At 44.9% G+C, this 26092-nt stretch overlaps 1 long non-coding RNA gene across 2 annotated transcripts; it reads left to right on the top strand.

Annotated features, from left to right (window-relative positions):
* Positions 1–2397: 2397 nt before the first annotated feature.
* LOC134969894 (uncharacterized) lies at positions 2398–22208 on the top strand. Of its 2 annotated transcripts, XR_010189557.1 has the most exons (5): positions 2398–2793; positions 16899–17048; positions 18265–18413; positions 20805–20848; positions 21484–22208. It is a non-coding gene; the product is annotated as an uncharacterized LOC134969894 (long non-coding RNA). The 2 variants fall into 2 exon arrangements; XR_010189556.1 differs by lacking the exon at positions 20805–20848.
* The last annotated feature ends 3884 nt before the right edge of the window (positions 22209–26092 follow it).

Here is a 26092-nt window from a genome sequence, read left to right as displayed (position 1 = left end):
CGTATCCGGAGACGGTAGTGCCACCTTCTTTGACAGGCGTGTGAGCGCTTTATCCACCCTAGGGGATGTTTCCCAACGTGACCTATCCTCTGGCGGGAAAGGGTACGCCATTAGTAACTTTTTAGAAATTACCAGTTTCTTATCGGGGGAAGCCCACGCTTCTTCACACACCTCATTTAATTCATCAGATGGGGGAAAAAACACTGGTAGTTTTTACTCCCCAAACATAATACCCTTTTTTGTGGTACCTGGGGTAACATCATTAATGTGCAACACATTTTTCATTGCCTCAATCATGTAACGTGTGGCCCTGTTGGAAGTTACATTAGTCTCATAGTCGTCGACACTGGATTCAGTATCCGTGTCGACATCTGTGTCTGCCATCTGAGGTAACGAGCGTTTTAGAGCCCCTGATGGCTTTTGAGACAGTTGGGCAGGCACGAGCTGAGAAGCCGGCTGTCCCACATCTGCTATGTCGTCAAACCTTTTATGTAAGGAGTTGACACTTTCACGTAATTCCTTCCACAAGTCCATCCACTCAGGTGTCGGCCCCGCAGGGGGTGACATCACATTTATCGGCATCTGCTCCCCCTCCACATAAGCCTCCTCATCAAACATGTCGACACAGCCGTACCGACACACCGCACACACACAGGGAATGCTCTGACTGAGGACAGGACCCCACAAAGCCCTTTGGGGAGACAGAGAGAGAGTATGCCAGCACACACCAGGTCGCTATATAACACAGGGATTAACACTATAACTGAGTGATTTTCCCTTATAGCTGCTTATATGTATACTACTGCGCCTAAATTTAGTGCCCCCCCTCTCTTTTTTACCATTTGTAGTCTTGAAACTGCAGGGGAGAGCCTGGGAGCGATCCTTCCAGCGGAGCTGTGAGGGAAAAATGGCGCCAGTGTGCTGAGGGAGATAGCTCCGCCCCTTTTTCGGCGGACTTCTCCCGCTTTTTTATGGATATCTGGCAAAGGTATTTTTCACATATATAGCCTCTAAGACTATATTATGTTAGTTTTATGCCAGCAAGGTGTTTAATATTGCTGCTCAGGGCGCCCCCCCCCCCCAGCGCCCTGCACCCATCAGTGACCGGAGTGTGAGGTGTGCATGAGGAGCAATGGCGCACAGCTGCAGTGCTGTGCGCTACCTTGTTGAAGACCGAAGTCTTCTGCCGCCGATTTCCAGGACCATCTTCTTGCTTCTGGCTCTGTAAGGGGGACGGCGGCGCGGCTCCGGGACCGGACGACCGAGGCTGGGCCTGTGTTCGATCCCTCTGGAGCTAATGGTGTCCAGTAGCCTAAGAAGCCCAAGCTAGCTGCAAGCAGGTAGGTTCGCTTCTTCTCCCCTTAGTCCCTCATAGCAGTGAGTCTGTTGCCAGCAGATCTCACTGAAAATAAAAAACCTAAAAGTATACTTTCTTTTCTAGGAGCTCAGGAGAGCCCCTAGTGTGCATCCAGCTCAGCCGGGCACAAGATTCTAACTGAGGTCTGGAGGAGGGTCATAGTGGGAGGAGCCAGTGCACACCAGGTAGTCCTAAAGCTTTCTTTAGTTGTGCCCAGTCTCCTGCGGAGCCGCTATTCCCCATGGTCCTTACGGAGTCCCAGCATCCACTTAGGACGTCAGAGAAACAAAGATTTCTTTATAATATTGTTTTGTCATCCATTACTGGAGAACAAGACAATATAGCTAAAAAAGTCAGTTCAGACAGAGACTTTATTCTCTAGTTGTGTACACAAGCTTTACCAGTATTGTTTCCCTAACTAAACTGTTCAGTATTGTTTCCCTAACTAAATTGTTTCCCTAACTAAACGTGTGGGTATTATTCTGCTTTTTTTTCCAACACACACAATATTAACCCTGAGGTGTTCTAGTTATTAGGATTGCTACCGGTAAGCTTCCAAAAATCTGATTCACTAAGCACTAGCCCCGCCCAGCTACTAGTGTGCATGTGACCCGTGCACAACCTAGCCTGCTGGACAGGTGCAACTTCATTGTTAGTGTCGGCAGGTTAGTGAGGTAAAAATGTCACTTCCCTGCCTTACAGTGGAGAATCAGGATGCTTGCTGCATAACCCACCAGCTGTTGCTAGGTGGAAATCCTAATCACTAGAACAAAGAAAGTTTGCAGGTCATAGATTCAGGTTTGGACTGGCCCACAGGGGTACAGGGGAAACCATCGGTAGGCCCTACTGCCTGGGGGCCCACCTTCTGCTCTAAGGATCAGGTTCCAGACTGTGCACTTGAATTATACATTATACACATGTTACCTTATACTGGACTATGGTGTACAGTGCCGTAACTAGGTGTGGGCGGATGGTGCCTAGCACACAGCGCAGTTGCGCTGTGGGCGCACCATCCGCCCCCACACTGTTTGGCCTCCACAGTCAGCTGCAGCTCTCCCCGCTGTAGTATTCGGTATATTAGCAGCATTGCACCCGGCTCCTCCCCTGCCGGAGGCAGCGCTGCTAATATACATTACATGAACATCAGGCAGCGCTGCGCTGGACAGTCTGTCCGTAGTCTGTGTGCTCTGGGTGCTGGAAGTCTCTCTCTCTCCCCCCCCCCGTATGCTCTGCTCCGCCCCCCTTCTCCTGCTCTCCCTGCAGTGCACAGTACACAACTTCCAGGTACTAGAGATGAGACGGCTGCAACTCCATACATCAAGTGTAGTATCTCCCTCTCCCTCCCCTCGTGCAGGAAGGCTGCTGCTCCATACTACAAGTAAAGTCCTCACCCTCCCCTCATGCAGACTATAATGCAAGTGCTACATATATAGAAGGTACTGTATGTGCTTGTTAATACTTATTTTAGTCAAATAAATAAAATTAAGAATGACTTGCCTTGAGTTTGGAGTGTGCTGGACTGTCTCTCAGTAACCTTTTACCTAAATTACTGTACATCAGTGTAGATATTTTGTAAAAACAAAACTGCACATACATTAATCTAATATCCCCTACTGTCTGGTGTAATGTGACTGACTGACACTACCGTGCGGCGTAATGTGACTGACTGACACTACCGTGCGGCGTAATGTGACTGACACTACCGTGCAGCGTAATGTGACTGACTGACCGTGCAGCGTAATGTGACTGACTGACACTACCGTGCGGCGTAATGTGACTGACACTACCGTGCAGCGTAATGTGACTGACTGACCGTGCAGCGTAATGTAACTGACTGACACTACCGTGCGGCGTAATGTGACTGACTGACACTACCGTGTGGCGTAATGTGACTGACTGACCGTGCGGCGTAATGTGACTGACTGACACTACCGTGCGGCGTAATGTGACTGACTGACCGTGCGGCGTAATGTGACTGACTGACACTACCGTGCGGCGTAATGTGACTGGCTGACACTACCGTGTGACGTAATGTGACTGACTGGCACTACCGTGCAGCGTAATGTGACTGACTGACACTACCGTGCGGCGTAATGTGACTGACACTACCGTGCAGCGTAATGTGACTGACTGACCGTGCAGCGTAATGTAACTGACTGACACTACCGTGCGGCGTAATGTGACTGACTGACACTACCGTGTGGCGTAATGTGACTGACTGACCGTGCGGCGTAATGTGACTGACTGACACTACCGTGCGGCGTAATGTGACTGACTGACCGTGCGGCGTAATGTGACTGACTGACACTACCGTGCGGCGTAATGTGACTGGCTGACACTACCGTGTGACGTAATGTGACTGACTGGCACTACCGTGCAGCGTAATGTGACTGACTGACACTACCGTGTGGTGTAATATAACGGCAGAGGGGACCAATTGTCTTTCTGTCAGAGGGCACCTGTAACTAGTGGTGTGCGATTGATGGGAGGGGTAGCATTCATTTCAAAACATGACGGGGAGGGGGGCGCCGATGTGGATTCTTGCACACAGCGCTAAAATGTCTAGTTACGGCACTGATGGTGTATTTCTCTAACGTCCTAGAGGATGCTGGGACTCCGTAAGGACCATGGGGAATAGACGGGCTCCGCAGGAGATAGGGCACTCTAAGAAAGCTTTGGATTCTGGGTGTGCACTGGCTCCTCCCTCTATGCCCCTCCTCCAGACCTCAGTTTTACACTGTGCCCAGAGCGAGATGGGTGCACTGCAGAGAGCTCTCCTGAGTTCTCTGCCTAGAAAGCATTTTTGTTTGGATTTTTTCTACATTTTTACAGGGAGCACTGCTGGCAACAGGCTCCCTGCATCGAGGGACTGAGGAGAGAGGAGCAGACCTTCTTCATTAAGATAGGCTGTGCTTCCTCGGCTACTGGACATCATTAGCTCCAGAGGGGGTGAACACAGGTTCTTACTGGGCGTCCACCCCCAGAGCCGCGCCGCCGTTCTCCTCACAGAGCCAGAAGAAACGAAGTCAGAAGACGTCTCAGGCGGCAGAAGCCTTCAGAGCTTCACTGAGGTAACGCACAGCACCGCAGCTGTGCGTCATTGCTCCCATACACCTCCCATACTCCGGTCACTGTAAGGGTGCAGGGCGCAGGGGGGGGGCGCCCTGGGCAGCAATAAAAACCTCTTATTTGGCAAAAGAGAGCATATATACAGCTGGACACTGTATATATGCATGAGCCCCCGCCAATTTTACACTTTTAGCGGGACTGAAGCCCGCCGCCGAGGGGGCGGGGCTTCTCCCTCAGCACTCACCAGCGCCATGTTTTTTCTCCACAGCACCGCTGAGAGGAAGCTCCCCAGACTCTCCCCTGCTTATACCACGGTAGAAGAGAGGGTTTTAAAGAAGAGGGGGGGGCACATAATTCGGCTCAGATAATAATAACAGCGCTACGGGGTAAACATTAAATTGCTGTGTTTTTCCTGGGTCATATTGCGCTGGGGTGTGTGCTGGCATACTCTCTCTCTGTCTCTCCAAAGGGCCTTGTGGGGGAACTGTCTTTAGAAGAGCATTCCCTGAGTGTGGGGTGTGTCGGTACGTGTGTGTCGACATGTCTGAGGTAAAAGGCTCTCCTAAGGAGGAGATGGAGCAAATGTGTGTGTGTGTGGTGTCGACGTCGACAACACTGACGCTTGATTGGATATGTGAAATTAAGGGCTAAAATGAATTATTACACAAAAGATTAGAGAACAGACAGGGAATCTACCCATGTCTGTCCCTATGTCACAGAGACCTTCAGAGTCTCACAACGCTCACTATCCAAGATAATAAACACTGATATCGACACGAAGTCTGACCCCAGTGTCGACTACGATAATGCAAAGTACAGCCAAAACTGGCAGAAAAGTATTCAATATATGATTGCTGTTATTAATCTGGTACATTGTTATGCATGCAGCTGCTGAATTTACTGTATATATTTATGAAGGGGCCCAGATGTTGCACTCTCTAATGCAGGCTTTTTCAACCAGTGTGTCACGACCAGTTGCAAGGTGTGCCGCGGAGCCAGAGCAGCTTCCTGCACCTTCAGAGTGAACTGTTGGCCCGGGCTCTTCTTAGAGGATCAGTCGTGCTCCGGCCATGTCCTATGCCTTGAAAACAATGTGATATCATAGGTCACAGCCGTCGTGTCTCACCACCCAGCAAGCCCACCCGCCTGCATACACATCTTCCAATTCCCGCCTGCATACACAGCTTTCCTTGCCCACCCACATCCACACCTGCCCGGCCGCCCGCTGCTCAGTATTCGCAACACTCCACTATGAACAACCCCCACCACTGAGGGACAGGAAGGAGGACAGCTGATAATATTTGTTATTTTATTTCTCCTGTGGGGAACAATAGGATTTCAATAGAATTTATGTGGGAAAAATAAGGATTTATGGGGGGAACAATGTGAATAATTCATTTGTGGAGCAATAGGCTTTATATGGGGATAAATGTGATTGTTTTTTCTGAGTAGTCCGATGTATGTGTGGATTTATTAATTTTTTTTACTGTGAGGGCCAATGTGTGTGTTTTGTTTTTTTCTGTGGGACACTGATGGTGCGCCCTGGAAATTTTAAAATATTGTTCGGTTGTGCCGCGAGTAAAAAAAGGTTGAAAATCACTGCTCTAATGGTTCATTAGAATGCATTCATGCCACCTCAGATGCCACACAGGTAAAGCCATTCAAAAAGGGTGTAAAATAATAAAAAATACATTTACAGATGAGGCCCAAAAATCGTATTTAGAGGCTAAGCATGCTTATGATTCTTTATGCACAGAGGGCCCAATTTACACATAATATTCAGCGTAACAAATATTTTCGTGAATGTAATGAGTCAGGGCGGTTTGGACAATGGCCCTCATTCCGAGTTGTTCGCTCGCAAGGCGATTTTAGCAGTATTGCACACGCTAAGCCGCCGCCTACTGGGAGTGAATCTTAGCATCTTAAAATTGCGAACGAAAGATTCGCAACATTGCGATAAGACATCTGTGCAGTTTCTGAGTAGCTCCAGACTTACTCTGCCTGTGCGATCAGTTCAGTGCTTGTCGTTCCTGGTTTGACGTCATAAACACACCCAGCGTTCGCCCAGACACTCCTCCGTTTCTCCAGCCACTCCCGCGTTTTTCCCAGAAACGGTAGCGTTTTTTCCCACACGCCCATAAAACGGCCTGTTTCCGCCCAGTAACACCCACTTCCTGTCAATCACACTACGATCGCCTTAGCGAAGAAAAAGCCGTGAGTAAAAATCCTAACTTCTTAGCAAATTTACTTGGCGCAGTCGCAGTGCGGACATTGCGCATGCGCACTAAGCGGAAAATCGCTGCGATACGAAGAAATTTTCCGAGCGAACGACTCGGAATGACCTCCAATACTAATTGTGACAGAAAAGTGCCTGGATTCCAAGACAGACAAGCAGCAAACAAACTGGTCAGAAGGTATCCCCAATACCACAATGTATCGCGTGAATACAAAAAGTTAGACCAGATGAGGGTGGTCATTCCGAGTTGTTCGCTCGCTGCTATTTTTAGCAGAATTGCTAATAGGCTAAAATCCGGCAGTTCTGCGCATGCGTATGCACAGCAGGGCTCACGCGCTAAGCCATTTTACACAAAACTATGCTATTTTACTCATGGGCGAACAAAGCTTTTCAGTCGCTCTGTTGATCAGAGAATGATTGACAGGAAGTGGGTGTTTCTGGGTGGTAACTGAGCGTTTTCCGGGAGTGTGCTAAAAAACGCAGGCGTGCCAGCAGAAAACGCAGGAGTGGCTGGGGAAACGGGGGAGTGGCTGGCCGGACGCTGGGCGTGTTTGAGACGTCAGACCAGGAACTAAACGGACTGAGGTGATCGCAATCTAGGAGTAGGTCTGGAGCTACTCAGAAACTGAAAGGAAATACTTAATAGCAGAATTGCCAATATTTTGTTCGCAATTCTGCTAAGCTAAGATACACTCCCAGAGGGCGGCGGCTTTGTGTTTGCATTTCTGCTAAAAGTAGCTAGCGAGCGAACAACTCGGAATGACCCCCAAGATGCGCTGATCTAATAACAATAAGCAATTAGTACTTCCCTCACAATTCTTCTGTCTTGAGATTTTACATGTACTTCAAACAGTTGGAATCCATAAGTGAGGAAAAATAAATAATTCCAAATATCTCCTATATAATAGCCCTTCTGTGCCTGGCCCTCTAACGCTGGGTGGAGTCACAGCGTTGGGCGGAGTCAGCTGCACAGGGAGTCACACCATGGCCTGTGCCAGTAGACCACTACCTACAGTTTGAGAAGTACCCCTTCCTCCTGCAACCTCAGCGCCACCTAACACATCCAGCCAGTGGGGGGGTCATGTTGTCCGGGAGCTGGCGTCTGCACATACGGAGAACCCTGACACTGCAAGCACCACGCTCCACTATGCCTGCCGCCTGACATCCTCACAGCGGGGCTGCGGGCACGAGCGTCTCCTTCCCCGGGAACACCCACACCTGACTTACACCAGCAGCCCACACCCGGGACCCCTCCCTCCTGCAAACCGTCACCTGCTAACACATCCAGCCGGTGGGGGTCATGCTGGCCGGGAGGCGGCATCTGCGGAACGGTACACGACTACACACTGCCCAAGCCTGACACTGCAAGCACCGCGCTCCTTACTGTGTGCCTGCGTTACGTGTATAGAATCTGGATTAGACGCTCGGGTCCCCAGCCCCGCGGTGTGGATGTCAGATGCGAGCAGGCGTCAGACATGCACACCGCAGGGCTGGGGACACGAGCGGCTAATCCAGATTCTATACACCGAACCCAGGCACACAGTGTGTAGGTATGCTGGGGCTCACAAAGGGCAGGAACAAGTGCAGCGGGACGGGGCCAGCGCAGGGCAGTGCTCACTTTACAGCTACCACTCACCACCCTCCCTCTCCAAACATCTCTAGAGCTCCAGGCAGCAGGCAGGGAGATAGCATAGGCTACTGTTACACCCACAAAAAGCACACCTCCCACATCTGCCACACCTGAGCCTCCACCAAACACCCCACCAGCCCACCCTATTCTCCCTCACACCCAGGAACACTCCAGCTCCAAACTCGCCCAACATGCACGCAGCACGCTCCCTCCCACCCCCCTGCACACGCAAAACCCCTTCCCCATCCTTGCAAACCCCCGACCCAACACCAACGCCTCATGACCGCCTACCCCTCACAACACAGCAACAAACACAACCCGCACACACCCACAACTTAAAAGGACTCCAAACCCCACCCACCACAACAACGCACCCGCCTGTCCAACACCTGCCGACACACGCAAGCCCATCCCCCAACCAAACTAGCCCCATATCTGCCACCCACGCTCCACAAATACACCACCCCTCCAACACCCCCTGCACCACAACACAACCTTCCCCATCTGCCTAACCCACTCCCCCCCTCCTCTACACACACCACAACTCCCAAAACCCCCCACCATTACCCGCCCCTCCCCCACTCGCAGTACCTCCAGACCCCATCCACGGCACCCCCACACACAGACCCCCCTCCACCACAACCCACCCCTCCCCCACCCGTGACACCCCCCGCACCCACTCCTCCTTCACCTGCGGTGGCTCCAGACCCCACCTGCGGTACCACCACACCAGCCCCTCCCCCACACGCAGCACCAACGCACCAAACCCTCCCACACCCGCTGAACCCCCACAACCCCCCCTCCACCACCCGTAGAACCCCGGACCCCATCTGCTTCTCCCTCGCACCCACCACTCCCCCAACCACAGCACCTACTAGGTGATTAATCAGGCCCTGCGTGCGCTGTTCACACCATTGCAAGGGGCTTCGACCCCTTAACCATTGCACGCCCTTTGTCCGTGCAATATTTAACCACTCACACAATTATGATTGGAGGTAATACTCCATATAATAAGGGCGTGCAAGGGTTAAGGGGGCGTAGCCCCTTACGACGGTGTGAAGAGCGCCCGTAGGGCGCGATGAATCACCTAGTGGTGTAATACGTTCCAAGTTAAAAAAAAATTAATAATCAAACCATAAAAGTAACCATTAAAACCATAAACAGGCAATTTTAAGATCAATGGTATAGATAGAGGTTTACCAGATATTGGTAGAATAAAAGCCTCGTATAGTGCCTTTAAGATGTATCTCGCTGGTATAAACTTTGCAGAATTGACATCTCAATAAGGAAAAATATAAAGGTGGGGGTTTACCAGTTTTCCATGAGGTATGGGCCTTTAAGATGTAATGTTGGGGAGACACCGGCTCCGGAACCTGTCTCCAAGGTCCAAAAAAACCTCCGTCTGTCTGGTACCGCCACTACTCTTAACCAAATTCCACAGTGGTGACTAGTTAGTTCTCGTATAATAAATCCTTATGTCACCGTCCTAATGTGTGGTGACTATTGTGTTGAGTCCTCTGGGGTTGGGGTTCCTTGCTCCTCTGCCTAGGGTTCCAGTAATGAGATCCAGTTCCAGAGGCGATTCCGGGCAAGGGATCCAGGTACATTGACCGACATCTACACCTACCTCTTCGGGTTCTGGGGTCCGTCCGTTGCCGGCGCGGTTGCTTGTGGTGCTGTTCGGCCGTGTGGGGATGCGGCGTGGTCAGCGGCAGAGGTGATGCAGGTTCTGGGAGCCGAGAGTGCGGGGACCAAATGGCCAAAGGCACCGCTGTGTGTCTGCAGTGGCCATTGGCCATTTGTTTCCCGCACTCCCAAGCCGCCCCCTCACATATCTTGCAAATTGCTTCCCCCTCGGGGTCCCTGGCTATGGACACGCAGGAAATTTCAGCTGCATTTCAGTCTTATTTTAAACACCTATATGACACCCTACTGATCAACCTCTTGAGGGTATGCAATTCCATACCTCCCAACTGTCCCGATTTTTGTGGGACAGTCCCATTTGGGCAGCAGTGTCCCGCAGTGGTGGTGGTGGTAGTGGTGGGGGGAGGGGGGGGGGGGCAGTTGGGAGGCTCTTGCACACGCTGCAGGGCAGAGTGAATAGACGCATCTATTCACAGAGACAGAGGTACTGGGGCCATAGTGACGAGAATGGGGTCCGTGGCTCGTGATCGCGCCATTGCTGCGAAACCATGCCCCTTTTTCTGAAACCATGCCCATTTTCTGTAGCCAAACCCCTTTTCAGCGGTGGGCGCGGCTTTGGCGCGCATAGGGTCTCGCTTACACATCCGATAAAGTTGGGAGATATGCAATTCCTTCAGAAGGCTGACTTGCCGATACTCACTGATGAGGTAAGGGACTCTTTAACCTCCTCTGTGACTGAAAAGGAATTACTCTCTGTTATTAAATCTTTAGTTAAGGGTAAATCCCCCGGCCCGGGTGGCTTTGGGGCGGAATACTATCAAATGTTAAAGGACCATTTACTACCCCATCTTCTTTCTTTGTATAACTCTTTACTCTCCGGAACTTTACCCCCCCCCCCCCCCCTTCATACTTTTACTGCAGCTCGAATTGTGGTGTTTCCAAGCCAGGTAAAGACCCTACTCGGGTACAATCTTATCAACCTATTTCTTTGTTAAACCAGGATTTAATTTTTTTTTACTACAGTGAATTTTACCTAGAATTTTGCATCCGGCGCAAAATGGGTTTGTTAAAGGACGTACCTCCGTACATAACATACGCATGCTGCTAGCCGCCATGAGCCGTATATATCAGTTTGGTAATAGGGAAGCTAATATTGTTATTGTGACACAGACAAAGGTTTTGATCATGTTTCCAGGTCACATCTCTTGAGAATACTACAAATCCAGCAGTTTGGCCCTGACTTTATAGCCATATTTAGAATTTATATTCCTCTCCAGAGGCCTGCATTACTATTAATGGTTTAAATTCTCCATCTTTCCATTTGTCTAAGAGGTCCCGTCAGGGTTGCACCTTGTCCCCATTGCTGTACAATTTGGCCCTTGATCCCCCGATTCGTACTGGGTGATGTGGAGGTGAAGGTGTCGGCTTTTGCCGATGATCTGCTTTTGTACTTTAGTAATACGAAACTTGCACTGCCCGGTCTACAAAATATATTGATCACTTTTCATGATATCTCAGGCTTTCTGGTTAATTTTCATAAAACAGACACTTTAGCATTGTATCCTGTTGCACAGATCTTCGTTCCCTTTCACTGGGCCTCAGAGTTTTTGGTGTATTTAGGTCTAAGATTTTCTAGGGATGTTTCAGACCTTTACACTGTCAATTTTTCTCACTTCATTTCTCAAATGCTGTCTGATTTTGATAAATGGAAGCATCTGCCACTCTCCTATATTGGTCGCTGTCACTTATTTAAGTTGGTCTCTTTTCCCAGGCTCCTCTATCCAGTCCAGATGCTGCCTTTGCTTTTGACTAAACGTGATATTACTGTTCTTGAAAGGGCACTTACCAAATTTATATGGGCCAGCAAACGTCCCAGGATCTTGCTGTTGAAATGACAACAGGCATTATTGCTGGGAGGTATTAACCTACTGAGCATTCAGGATTATGCCCTGGCCTCAAATTTACGATATGCATTGGATTGGGTAGGGGAAGTGGATAATTATGTCTATAAGTCTTTGGATCAAACGTTTCTTTCACATGTTACTTTGGATGTGTTGTTGCATAAGCCAATGGCATCTTTTCCGGGGGCGGTGAGGAATGATCCTTTGCTTTATACCCCTTATTTGTCTTGGTGCATTTCTCATAAATGGTTGCGCTTGTCATATACTACTGTAGATCTATATTTTTGCCTTTAATTTACAATACAGATTTCCAAGATGAGGTAGCGGATGTTGATTTTACTAATTGGCACATCCGGGCACTTCGTCTTGTACATTCATTTTTGGTTGAGGATTGTTCTTCGGTTCTTGAGTTGTCCAGCATTAAGGAATTACACCCCCAGGTTTCCATTCCCTTATTTGCATATTTTCAATCCTGTAGCTATATTTTGAAACTATTGTCTGAACTATCGGTGCATGATCAAAATAACACATTTTAACTTTTGATATTAGGTCGTAAGGGGGGTCCCATGCCCACTTCCCTCCTTTATGGCCTAATTCAGATAAAACTTGACCTCTCACGAGTTACCACTGGTCTGACCAAGTGGTGTGCTGCATTCCCTGACCTTTCAATACACTCACTCATTAAATACTCAGTCTTATTGAATAAGCAACTGATCTCTGCCTCCTTTACGGAAATGCAATATAAAATACTACGTAGGGCTTATTATTCGCCTAAACTTCGTCACATAATTGGTGTGTCTGAGAATTCCAATTGTTTTAAATGCTCACTCCTGGAGGCTGATATCCTTCACTGTTTATGGTCTTGCGATATAGTCCAATTATTTTGGAATAGAGTACAGTTTTATATTAATAATACCTTGCGCATATCATTTACGGTGAACGTTTCTTGGGCTCTGTGGAATCATTACCCTTCTTCCCAACCCCTTGAGCCGACTATTGGTGCTCGTCGTTTATTAGCCAAAGTACTGTAGCTGCAGTGGCCAAGAAAACCATTCTTTCAAAATGGATCCATACTGACCATATATCTTTGCAATGTATGCTCCCTATACTTAATTATATTTATCAAATGGATTGGGTTGAGTGCTCCCTAGACGTGGAATCACGTGCTACAAAAATTTTTGATATTTGGTTGCCCTATATTATTTCATTTACAGATGTTGAAAAGGATTGTATTCGACAATTTGTCCGCCTTTCTACTTGGTATAATATAGCTGTTCTGGAGGGTGTTGGACCGCCTTTTTAAGCTGTTTGATTAGGGACTATTTTATTTCTTCTGTGATCGAACAGTGGGATTTCTGACGTATTTAGTTTTTCCTATAACATTCCATGTCTGTTACTTTATATTACTATTGTAATGTGATTGCTCTCTTTCAATTAATTCTATTTCCCCGAGTGGCTTTTTATTGCTACATTGCCATGCCATATACCTATATCTATATGTTATTGACTTCATTTGTACCGTTTGCTTCTTTTCAATAAAAATATTATTTAAAAAAAATTAAAAGAATGTACTCACATATTGCATTGAATTGAAAAGGCATGTGAAACCAAGTTCAGTCATGTAACTGTTTTAGGTGTGACATCAACTTGAAAATATAAGACCATGCACTGTCACTTCTTATTCTTTCACTATGTAGAACAGTTTCAACTTTACCAATAACAACATACACACACACACAAAAAAAGTTTTTGATAATATATCTTTTTGCATACATATAATAAAGCATATTGTGCGGCATATTTTGCGGTCTATGTGGGTCATTCCGAGTTGATCGCTAGCTGCCGTTGTTCGCTGTGTAGCGATCAGTGAAAAAAACGGCTAATCTGCACATGCACCGCACAATGGGCATGCACGTCATACGGGTACGAAGTCCTTTGTGGTTTTGCACTGGTTCTAGCAACGATTCCAAGTTTCTGGGTGGCAACTGACCGTTTTCTGGGAGTGTTTGGAAAAATGCAGGCGTGGCCGGGCGTTTGCTGGGCGAATATCTGACGTCATTACCGTGTCACTCGTCGCAGAAATCATCGCACAGAATAAGTAACTACAGGGCTGGTCTTGTTCTGCACAAGATGTGTTTGCTGCCGCACGGCTGCACAGGCGTTCGCACTTCTGCAAAGTGAAAATACACTCCCCCGTGGGCGGCAACTATGCTTTTGCACGGCTGCTAAAAGTAGCTAGCGAGTGATCAACTGGGAATGACCCCCTATGTGAGGGGCAAAAGCTGTAGAAACAAACTAATATTTTAGTGCAAAAAGCAGTTCTATAACACATAGCAAACAGCGGAGCCATAACTAGACATTATAGTGCCTTGTGCCAGAAAGAGCATTGATGCCCCACCCCCATATTTTAAATAGGGACAGCATGCGCCAAAAAAAGGCGTGATATCAGGTTATTCATTTTACAACACCCAGGCCCGAAAGCAGCTAGCAATCAACTCGGAATGAGGACCATTGTGTGTAGAATTTTCAGGGGGAAAATTAATTTATTCCATTTTGGAATGAGGCTGTAACATAACAAAATGTGGATGCACTGTATTATTATAAACCACAGTATTTGTAATTTAAGCATTGTTTTCTAAAGAAATACTTTGTTGAAATTGTATTCCTTAGTGTCCTACTGGTTCATGGCAATGTGGCCTGTAGGTGGCACATTGTTAGCTCTATCTCCTTTATGTTTACGGCAGCAAATGCTGCCATTCTGTAACCACCACTTATTAAAGAGTCTAACCAGTGCTGGACCATGACGCGGATAAAGTAGCCTATGATGGCAGAAATGAAGGTTTTGGGGGGAAAAAATTAAGTAAATACAAAAATTTTTAATAAATAGAAATATCTCCATTTTTCCCCCCCCAAGCCATCGCCATTGGATGAAGTCTCTGGAGTAATTTACAATACAGAAAAATGTAGTGCAACAACGCCTCTGCATATAAGGAGCACGCTCGCATTCTGCATTTGCATATCTTGCTGCTGAGGGTCTGCATGGTATGTGGGATATAAAGTCTAGGATATCAATGTTCATGCAGGAAAAAAGTTAGTATTATACCTCAATGGGGGGTATTCAATTAGTGCCGTTACCCCCTACACCCTATATCAGTGGTTCTCAAACTCGGTCCTCAGGACCCCACTGCATGTTTTGCAGGTAACCCAGCAAGTGCACAGGTGTATTAATTACTCACTGACACATTTTAAAAGGCCCGCAGGTGGAGTTAATTATGTCACTTGTGATTCTGTGAGGAGACCTGCAAAACATGCACTGTGTGGGGTCCTGAGGACCGAGTTTGAGAACCTGTGCCCTATATCATAGGACTGCAAACTTGGTCCTCATTACCCCACACAGCGCATGTTTTGCGGGTCTCCTCACAGAATCACAAGTGAAATATTTAACTCCACCTGCCGACCTTTTAAAATGTGTCTGTGAGTAATTAATACACTGTGCACCACGTGTACCAGTATACTATATATGCACATAAGGCTGTATACTGTATATGTTCATATAACTATATACTATATACGTATGTATACCTACATACTGTATATCTATCTATCTATCTATCTATCTATCTATCTATCTATCTATCTATTCTATCTCTCTCTCTCTCTCTCTCTCTCTCTCTATATATATATATATATATATATATATAAGGTGGTGGTGCAGGGTAAAAGATAATAATAATTACACTCACTTTTTCAGCAGTTTAGAAAAAGAAATCACCAGCACTCACGGTTTAGATGAACATGAAAAGAGTTTTATTCTTCAAGAAAAATCCATGTGAAGCACAATCTAGTAGCCATGGCCCAACAGCTGTTTCAACCAAAACGGTTTTCCTCAGGAGCCCCTGACCATTAGTGACACTAAAGTGAATTTTCTTGATTTGTGTATCTCATTAGATGTGGGTATAATTAGTACCAGTTTATTTTCATTAGAGACAGATCGCAATACTCTTTTGAGATTTGATAGTTGCCATCCTAAACCATTGATTCAAGGTCTACCATACTCGCAGTTCCTTAGGGTTAAACGCATCACCTCTGACCCTCAGTGAGCACAGATACAACTGCAGGATATGAAACAAAAATTCATTGATAGGGGATATGATGGGGCACATCTTGATAACATCTTGGAAAAAGTGAATGCTATTGATAGGGATACATTATTACGCCCACAGTCTAAGCGAAATAAACTTTAATTTATCCATTGGGTTAATAGCTACACCGATTCAAGCTGTACAATTAACCATAACACTAAAACACTGTGGCCTATTGTTCAATCTGACCCGGATCTGAAGTTACAGGACACTAGGTTGATGCAGTGTTATTCGAGGGGCAGAAATTTGCGTGACATCCTTGTGAAGACAGATGTCTCACAATACAGCTGTAGTGGTTCGAGATTAGAAAAAATGGGATGCCACAGATGTACCTGCACAACGTGCAAATTCCTTATTGCAGGGGATGTATTTTTCCACCCTAGGTCTGGGAAAAAGTATTTTATCTGACATAATTTAACCTGTATCTCTAAGTTTGTTGTTTACCAGATCATATGTCCTTGCAGTTTATCCTATATTGGCAAAACCAAAACTGCCTTCAAAACTAGAATGACGGCCCATCGGTCTGCCATATGTGCGGCATTGACTACAGGTAGTAGCGAGCAACCTGTTACTCGCCATTTTGCCACTTTTGCTCACCCTTTATGTTCCCTTGAATATCGTATGATTGATCATGTCCCTGACAAGTTACATGGTGGTAATACGGCACTGAAATTGGTTCAGTGGGAATCAAGATGGATCCACCGGATGGACACATTGGTGCCCAAGGTGCTCAATGAGCAGTTGAATCTAAATATCTTTTAAGCATATCAGTATCTGTTTCAGTGCAGGTTTCACTAGACACATTGATATATATTATTTACCTTTAATTGTAGTTACAACTACATAGGTACCGCTATGTTATATTGTCTGCATCGCTTTACATACATATGGCTGTATTGAATTATTTGTTTGTCCACAGTGCAGTGTAGCCATGGTGAGGGATTTTGTCACTAGTCAGCACCGGCATGTGACCGGCGTGATGACGTCATTCAATGGGCGCCTGCGGCCAGGTGTTTGGTCCCGCCCCGGGAAGGCCGCTGTTGATCACTGGAGGTCTTCTATATTTAAGGTAAGACCTGTGCTACTGTCTGTTAACCCTGATGAAAATGCCTAAATACTTAGGGGTATATTCAATTAAAGTCGGATCCATTCCAACATGTATTTGTCGGAATGGATCCGACAACCCCTATTCAATCCCATCTTAATTCGACTTTTTCGACGCAGAGGAGGAGAAGGGGCGTGAGCCGCGGAGGGACAGCCGGCGAGCATACAGGAGACATCAGCATCATGCTGGAGCTGGGTGGAAGCTGCCGTGAGGTCGGGCGGGTGAGTGACATCCAGCTGCAGCGCTATTGTAGCGCTGATCTCCCTGTATGCCCGCCGGCTGTCCCCCCGTCTCCCTGCGGCTCTCCCCCCCGCCTCCTCTGGGTCCGCATCTCAGTCTGACATCATTTTGATGTCAGACTGAGATGGTCGAAAAGGGGGCCAAAACCTGTCGGATTTGGCCCCGTTTTCGACATAACCACGTGGATCAGCAGCTATTCCGCCTTGTCCAAAAATTTAGCAAAATATTGAATAGGTTGAATTGGTATTCGACCTTAAAAAGTCGAAAACTGCCGTCTTTTCGACAGACGGCAGTTTTCGACTTCAATTGAATATACCCCTTAGGCATTGAAATGTTGATATATACCTCCCCCGTGTTGTTGTCTTTATTGCTTGGAATGTCGCTGTCTGCTGTATCCTATGTATAATACATCCCCTCCTCAAATAACGTCAGAACCAGTTAGGTCCAAAAATATCAAGAGAAAAGCAAAGACAAGAGCACATAAAGATACAAATGCATGAATGGAAGAAAAAGGGGGGAGAAGGGGGGGGGGAAAGAGGGACGTTATTTGAGGAGGGGATGTATTATCTGTGCATGGATGCTGTCAGCGCTACCCTGGCTGGGGCTGGTAACCCTGTGGTCTTGCACGCATTATATATTATATATTCTTGTTCGTGCTAGCCAATAATTGTGGGCTTAAGGCTGTGTTAGCTTGTTATATTTGATATTTGCATATTTGTGGTATTTTAACATAATGGTGCTCGTAGCCAGGCACGGTGCCGGCATCCAGACACAGCCCTGCCTCTAGGCCCACCGTGTACTACTGAGTGATATTAACAGCTTGGGATCTTTTAGAGCAGTGATCTAATAGAGGTGGTGGGACTCTGTATATGTGGAGTGCACGGTTCTCATGTAACATTAAGTACACCTTCACTACTGGTTTAATTATGTTTCCTCACAGCGCTTTACAGTGAACAGCGGCGTCTAGGTTGCTATGGCAACCGACGGGCGCAGCAGCAGTGAGATCATCGCATAGCGACCGGAAGTACAGCGGGATCTCCGCGTCTCCGGTCACGCACTGAGCACTGGCGGGCTTCTCCTGGATAAAAGGTATGTTTTAATCTGCACGCACTGCTACACACCTTGACAAAGGGGCATGTGAGCCCCGAAACGTTGGCTACCTGTATGCTTTGATTACACTTTTCGTCTATTTAAATCCTCGAGTGCCGCTGTCTTCATTTGGGAGTTTATCTATATATAAATATATATATATATATATATATATATATATCTGAAACAAAGTGTACAGGTGTGCTGGTGATTCTTAGATAGAGGTTTCCAATCCACAGGGAATAAATCTCTGGACTGCTGCACTTGTGTAACCAGCACCGCTGCAATTCTCCAGAGAAGCTCCGGACCCCTTGAGCAGAAATATCTGGGAATAACAAAATTAGGAGAATGCACCCATAGTGCAGATAAATTTATTACATAAACAAATAAAATCAGAACACAGCAAGGGTTTGGACAAGACTCGTACTCTATAAGACCCACTCTTTGGGCCAGTTTACCGCATAATATGAATCCACAAGGCAAAACAGCAAGCCGCTACAGTCAAAGCCGGGACGGTGCGCCGCGCCGGTGGAAGCCGGACCCGTCAGGCCACTTGCAAAGAAAGCAGTCGGGATGTGTGAGCCGAGTGAGAGAAGACACACGTCTGGCAAGCCCCGCCTCAACGCGTTTCGTAGTTACTTCGTCAGGAGGCTGGCTTGTCAGACGTCAAAGGAGGCTTAATATACCGCAGCACATGATTTCACAGGCTGATTGCAATAATTGGCAGCAGTTGTATAAAATCTTTAACATTTTATAATTTCTACACACAGGAGTAAATATATACTCAATAGCATATTTAAAAGCACATTAGTTTAAAAATCTTATTAAAAACCAGCCATGGCATCAAATCCTGAAGAATATATATCCGCCACTATTGCACGGACAATTATCACTCTCAATGACAATTTCCTAAACGGCTTTCATTCAAGCACATAACACATTAGAAAGAATTCATAAAAAATACATAAAAATATATATAAAGAAAATATTACAAGGCAAGGTACAGTTGATATCTGATATTTATCAAACAGTGTTAAAAAACAACAGAAATCCTCCGGCATGTCTAAAAAACCTGCAAATATGAAAAAACATATGCAAGTATTGAATTATAACAGTATCATAGCGGGACCATATCTTCATTATTTTAGAACATTCCCGTATTCTCCAGAGTGTAATGACTCATACCTATGTCGTTACTAGTTGCAGACAGCTGTCAAAGTTTAAAAATAAGTATATATATATAAATGTAAGTAAAAACAGGAGAGGCAGAAATTTAAACAAAGCAAAAAATAATAAAGCAAAAAATAATAATAGAAGAATGGTAGGAACGAAATAAAGACCATCCTATCTGTCTCTAATGAACTGAGTAATTTCGTAATTTTCATTAAGACCACGCGGAATCAGTGTGTTCAGCGTTAGTATCCAGAAGGTCTCCCTTCTGAGCAGTTGTTTCTCTCTATTGCCATCTTCTTTACTAGGGCCACATGTTCAATACCCACAAATCTTAGAAGAGATGGGTCAGCATTATGTCGCTCTGCAAAGTGACGTGGAACACTGTGGTTCATCACACGATTCTTAATATTTCGACTATGGTCCAAAATTCTAATTTTCAGCACCCTTTTGGTCTTTCCAACATATCTAAGTCCACATGGACACATCAAAACATAAATGCAAAAGCTAGTATTGCAATTTATGAATGATTGAATAGTATTAGGACGTGATAAAGTTTTTCCCATAACACTTTTAGCAACCTTATCAGCCAGATTGCAAACTTTGCAGCCCCCACATTGAAAGAAACCCTTTATTGGTGCTAAGAGATGGTCACTCCTTTCTACCTGAATTTTGGCTAATTTACTTCTTGACATCATAGACCTTACAGTTCTCGCCTTTCTATAGATGATGTCTGGTTTCTTGGGGAGTTCAGGTCCCAAAATGGGGTCTAATTGTAGAATTTGCCAGTTTTTTTGAGCAATGTTCTCCAGAACCCTGCACTAAATTGTGTTACAAGTGGGCAGAAGATTTTACTCCCTGCCTTCTCCTTTTTCTTGTAAACCAATAAAGAATCTCTCTCTTTGTCCCTAACTTTCAACATTGCCTTCTGTGTAAGTTCTTCCGGATAACCCCTCTCCAGAAATCTATCTGTGTAGATTTCCGCTTGTTCATTAAATTTCGAGAGATTGGTACAGTTTCTCCTGAGTCTAGTATATTGAGAATATGGGATGTTTTCCTTCCACTGAGGAAGGTGACAACTCTTGAAATCCAGATAGCTGTTGCTATCAACTTTTTTAAAATGTGTATATGTTTCAATCTGCAACTATATACTATATAATGTAACAGGTGACCAATAAACATTAATGTCTTTTTGTTTACCATCATCTTATTTAAATGAAGACACCGGATGCAGCGATCCAGTCTGAATTTCATAACAAATGGCGGTAAGCTGCCGGGAGCTCAGGGCTGTAGGCAAATGTATTAATGATGTACTTACATAAAATAGGTTGTCAGTCACCAGAAACACCTGGGACCCCTTAGGGCAGAGGTTCCCAAACACGGTCCTCAAGGCACCCCAACATTCCCCAGGTTTTAGGTATATCCATGGCTCAGCACAGCTGGTTAAATCAAATTGACTAAGATGCTAATTAAGTCACCTGTGGCCAGGCATGGATACATTTAAGATCGTTGGGGTGCCTTGAGGACCGCGTTTGAGAACCTTCCGCCTTAGGGGGAGATCTCTCATCCCTTCTAATGGTGGGAGGTGTTGCCCACAGCAACCAATCTGAGTGTACTAGATAGCTAGAAGTTAATTGGTTGCTATGGGCAACAGCGCCTATTGTCCTCTTTAGAAGGTTTGATAAGTCTGGAAATATTAGGGTAGTAAAATGTAAATCTAAAAAGTAAAATGGTCACTGGGGAATTGGACTTTACAGAAAGTCATTATACAATTTACAGTTTCAGGTTCTAGATGAGCTTACATATGCATGTATGCCCCTAAATAATTGATCTCTCTTACAATTGTAAATGCGTTTCAGCTTATCTAATGCTGTCTACTCTTCATCTTTCCACATGGTAGCGTCATGGCTTTACGGTAGATTAGAAGCCTTCTGCAAGCGTTAATGGACCGCTATCGCTACCGCAACTTCAATCTGAAAGGACCACCACCCAGAAAAGGCATCCATCCCATCGTAAAGCTTGATGAAGAAGATGACTGGGTCCCAAGGGTGCAGCTGGGAGATTCCTGCAGCGTGTTCCGCAACGGCTATTGGACAACGGAACGGCTCTTGGTGATAACACCTCAATCCTTTGTCACTTTCAAGTCGTGGAAGAAGTGATTGAATACCATTGGACAACGGAACCGGCTCTTGGCGATAACACCAAAATCCTTAGGCGCTGTTAAGCCGTGGAAAAGGAGACTGAATGCTGTATTGAAAGAGAAACGGACAATCACCACAGAGGCGTGAGGGTCCTGCAAGCAAATAATAAAATCTTGCTGGAGCTACTCACCACCTTAGATATCCAGGTGGAAGCCGCCCTTTATGAGTTGATGGAGGACAGAGAATATGACCAGTAAAACAACAATAGAACCGAAATTCATCAAACATTAATCATTATGTTTATAAACTCACCTATTAGGAAAGGTAGAAAAGTGGAAGGTTTCTGTAATCTTCTAATCGGAAAGGGCCGTAATTCTGTGGAATTGGTGCCTTTTTTGTTTAGAAGATTACAGTATATAATTAAAATGATTTTTGTTGTGAACTTTTGGTTAAGTCATACTGGTCCTCTTGTCTCCTGTCTGTTGCTCTAGTACTCAATAAATAGTCAGAGCAAAGATATTGTCTTCATTGTCTTCTTGTCTCTATTAAATTCATGTGTAGTGGGAAAATACTGTATACTGTATCTTATGTCTAGGTAAATATATAAATATGATAATTATTCATAATACAAAAAAATATTGATTCATTTTATCAGGTAAAACAATTCCATTATCACAGGTAAGTATCCAAAGTATGTAAAAGAAATCACATACAGGGCCGGCCCAAGCTTAATTTATTTGGTAAGTGAATATAGATTTCTGCAGCAGGGTCCATTGGTTTCCACAGGGAAACATCGGGGGTGTAGAGTGGATCTTGAACCAGAGGCACCAACAGGCTAAAGCTTTAGGCTGTCCCAGGATGCATTGGGGCCTCCTCTAAAACCCCATCTCCAGGCACTAAGAGCTCAGTTTCGAGTTGGTGTCTGCAGCAGCAGGTCACTTAACAGGTGGGCTGCACTGGGCTTTCGGCGCTGTATGTCAGGGTGACACTTTAGTGCTGCAGCTCCATCATCTCCCAAGCGGCGTTGCATACTCCCGCGGCCTGTTCCCAGGTACTTGCGGCGGAGATGTCCCGGCTTAGGCACGCAGTCTGCTCTCCTGGTTTATGTGGCTGCTACGGGGAGGAGGTAAGAGGGTCCCCAGGTGGGACCCGCCATTAAATCGCGTTCCGACCGAAACGTTGACTTTATGGGAAATGTATTCGTGAGTATTAAATAAAAACCTGCTATCAAATGTGGAGTGCCTGCACCCTTGGTTTACTATATATATCAATATATATATATATATATATATTTAGAAAAAGCGGATAAGATCAGAGCGACCACCGGTGGTAAAAAAGTATAAAACTAGAGATATATATTTAAAAGCACAGGCGGGATTTATTCAAAACAAACGTAATCAGTTAAAAAAAAAATTTTTTTGACACACATGTCAACATATAAAAAAAGGGGGTTATTTTTTCCAACAAAGTTTTCTGTTTAAAAGTGAACAGTAAAACATATATTCAGAGAAAAAGGCATAAAAAGGACATAAAAAAACATAAATGAGTGCTAAAAACGGGCCCTAGGGTGATTCCTGCTATTACTGAAAATCCAAAGATAAGCTGCTCATTCTATTCATTACTTCTCTTGTTCTAATTAATTTTAGATATATTTATACTTTTGCACAATACCTTTATTATTACCATGAGGGCCCGTTTTTAGCACTCATTTATGTTTTTTTATGTCCTTTTTATGCCTTTTTCTCTGAATATATGTTTTACTGTTCACTTTTAAACAGAAAACTTTGTTGGAAAAAATAACCCCCTTTTTTTATATGTTGACATGTGTGTCAAAATTTTTTTTTTTTAACTGATTACGTTTGTTTTGAATAAATCCCGCCTGTGCTTTTAAATATATATCTCTAGTTTTATACTTTTTTACCACCGGTGGTCGCTCTGATCTTATCCGCTTTTTCTAAATTTCTTTTATCCTACACACGTACAAGTGTAGGTTTTATTTGAGATTGAGCAGACACCCCATAAAGAAAGGGGAGTGGTATCATAGAGAAATAACATTCCACAGGGGAGTATAATAGACATACTGTGAAAAACTATATCTACAAATTTTTCTGGCGCTGTCAGTTCACCCCATACACATATATATATATATATATATATAGTAAACCAAGGCTGCAAGCACTCACCATTTGAAAGCAGGTTTTTTATTTAATACTCACGAAATAATTTCCCATAAAGTCAACGTTTCGGTCAATAAATGACCTTTGTCAAGACTTCACACATGTAGCATAGGGATATGTAGTGAAAGTGCACCTATCACCTATGCCACAATGGGCTCCATCTTTATAGCAGTGATCAATTGTAAGGCCCTCCCACCAGCACACAACGTGCATGGCTGACCGGAAGTGCATCAAAAAACACTATTAACGATATTGTTATGTAAACTAAAAGACAATAACAGCGAGTATATGGCTAGATAAAGCCACTTGTTTAAATTGCACCACAGGCTAGCAACAAAAAATATAAAAAAATACCTATAAACCTCAGAGAAGCCGTGACCAGAAGTGCGATGCACTTCACAGCCGTGGAACGCATCACGTGACATATACTCTATGTTATTGTCATTTAGTTTACATAACAATATCGTTAATTGACCGAAACGTTGACTTTATGGGAAATGTTTTCGTGAGTATTAAATAAAAAAACAGCTTTCAAATGGTGAGTGCCTGCAGCCTTGGTCTACTATATTATGGGATTAATTTCCCTTGGTGGAGCACCGCCCTGTTGTTGATCTGATGAAACTGGAGTGTGGATTTTTGTGTGTATATATATATATATATATATATATATATACATATGTATATATATATATATATATATATATATACATATGTGTATATATATATATATATATATATAATTATATATACATACATACACTAGTCCAGTGCACTTTTATTGTGATATAATTTCTGCATTGCCTGTGACTGTGTGTGCCTGTATCTGCTGTGTGGTTTCACTCTCAGTGTTTCCCAGATATAACTGTCACTATATTCTGTACCCTAAGGGACTAGGTGCGTCTGGGTCTCATATATAGTGTTACACAGTATTTATCCAATACGTATATTGTACTATCCTAATCCTAATACCGGATTTATTTGCAGGTATTGTTTACTGTGTATTCAGTCACATAATACCAGATTTATTCGCAGGTATTGTACTCTGTCTGGCTTTATCGTACTGTTGTTGCATTCATAATATAATGTCTAACAAAAAGGGCAATAAATCTGTGGATGCTCCTGCAACATGCAGAGCATGCTCCAAGGATTTACCTGAGGAAGTTTTGTATGATGGTCTGTGTACTAATTGTCATACACCTCCTAGTCAGTCTGCAGCTCCTGTGTCCAATCAAGAGGCACCCTGGGCTGCATTCACAAACCTACTGGGTACTCTGGTGGAACGCCTTACGTCCCCTATGGGACCACCTGTGCCACTACTGCCACAAATTGTCCCTATGGTTAACCCAGCTTGGGCGGATAATTTATCTAACTAGCTGCAGCAATTAAATCAGTCTTTGGTTAGACATAAATCTACTCCAGGTCACTCCCATGTCTCTGGGTCATCTAAGCGGGCTGCTTCCTCCTCACAATCCATGTACCTCTCTGATGTTTCATCTGAAGAGGAGGGGGAGAATACGGTCCTGTCAGACACTAAATCAGGTGTTACTGACGAGGATTCCTCCTTGCCGATTGATGTCCCTGCCTTAGTGGTTGCTATTAAGCAAATAGTACAAATATCTGATGATGAGGATTCCACTCTGTGGCAAAGAAAACTGATATGTTTAAAAAGCAGAAGGTGGTTAAAACTACGTTACCCCATTCTAACCATGTAGTGGACATGAGGCGGGAACCCTGGTCTAATCCAGGGAAGAAATTTCCTCTGCCTAAACAGACCTTAGCTCGCTATCCTCTCCCTGCAGAGTTATGTAACAAGTGGGAAAATTCACCGCCGGTGGATTCTCATGTCACCTGCCTCGTGGTGTCATCCACTCTGATTGTTACCACTGTCACCTCACTGAAGGAACCGATAGATAAGCACGTGGAGGGATGTCTGAAATCTATTTACTCCCTTACAGGAGCTGTGCATAGACCCACTATTGCTGCCTCTTGGCTGCAAACGGTATTGAAGCGTGGGTTCAGTCATTAGAGGAAGAGCTGCCCGAGGATATATCTGACAATGCCAGACAATACCTTTATCACATTACCACTGCCTATTGCATTCAGGAGGCGTCCTCTGAGGCGGGTGTGTTGGCAGCCAAGGTGTTGACTACGTCTGTCCTGGCTCGCTGTATTCTGTGGTTGAGGTCATGGA

The sequence above is a fragment of the Pseudophryne corroboree genome, chromosome 11 (genome assembly GCF_028390025.1).
Source record: "Pseudophryne corroboree isolate aPseCor3 chromosome 11, aPseCor3.hap2, whole genome shotgun sequence".
NCBI classification, from domain to species: domain Eukaryota; kingdom Metazoa; phylum Chordata; class Amphibia; order Anura; family Myobatrachidae; genus Pseudophryne; species Pseudophryne corroboree.
The sequence above is the reverse complement of the archived record's forward strand: the minus strand, read 5'-3'. Positions and strand labels throughout refer to the sequence as shown.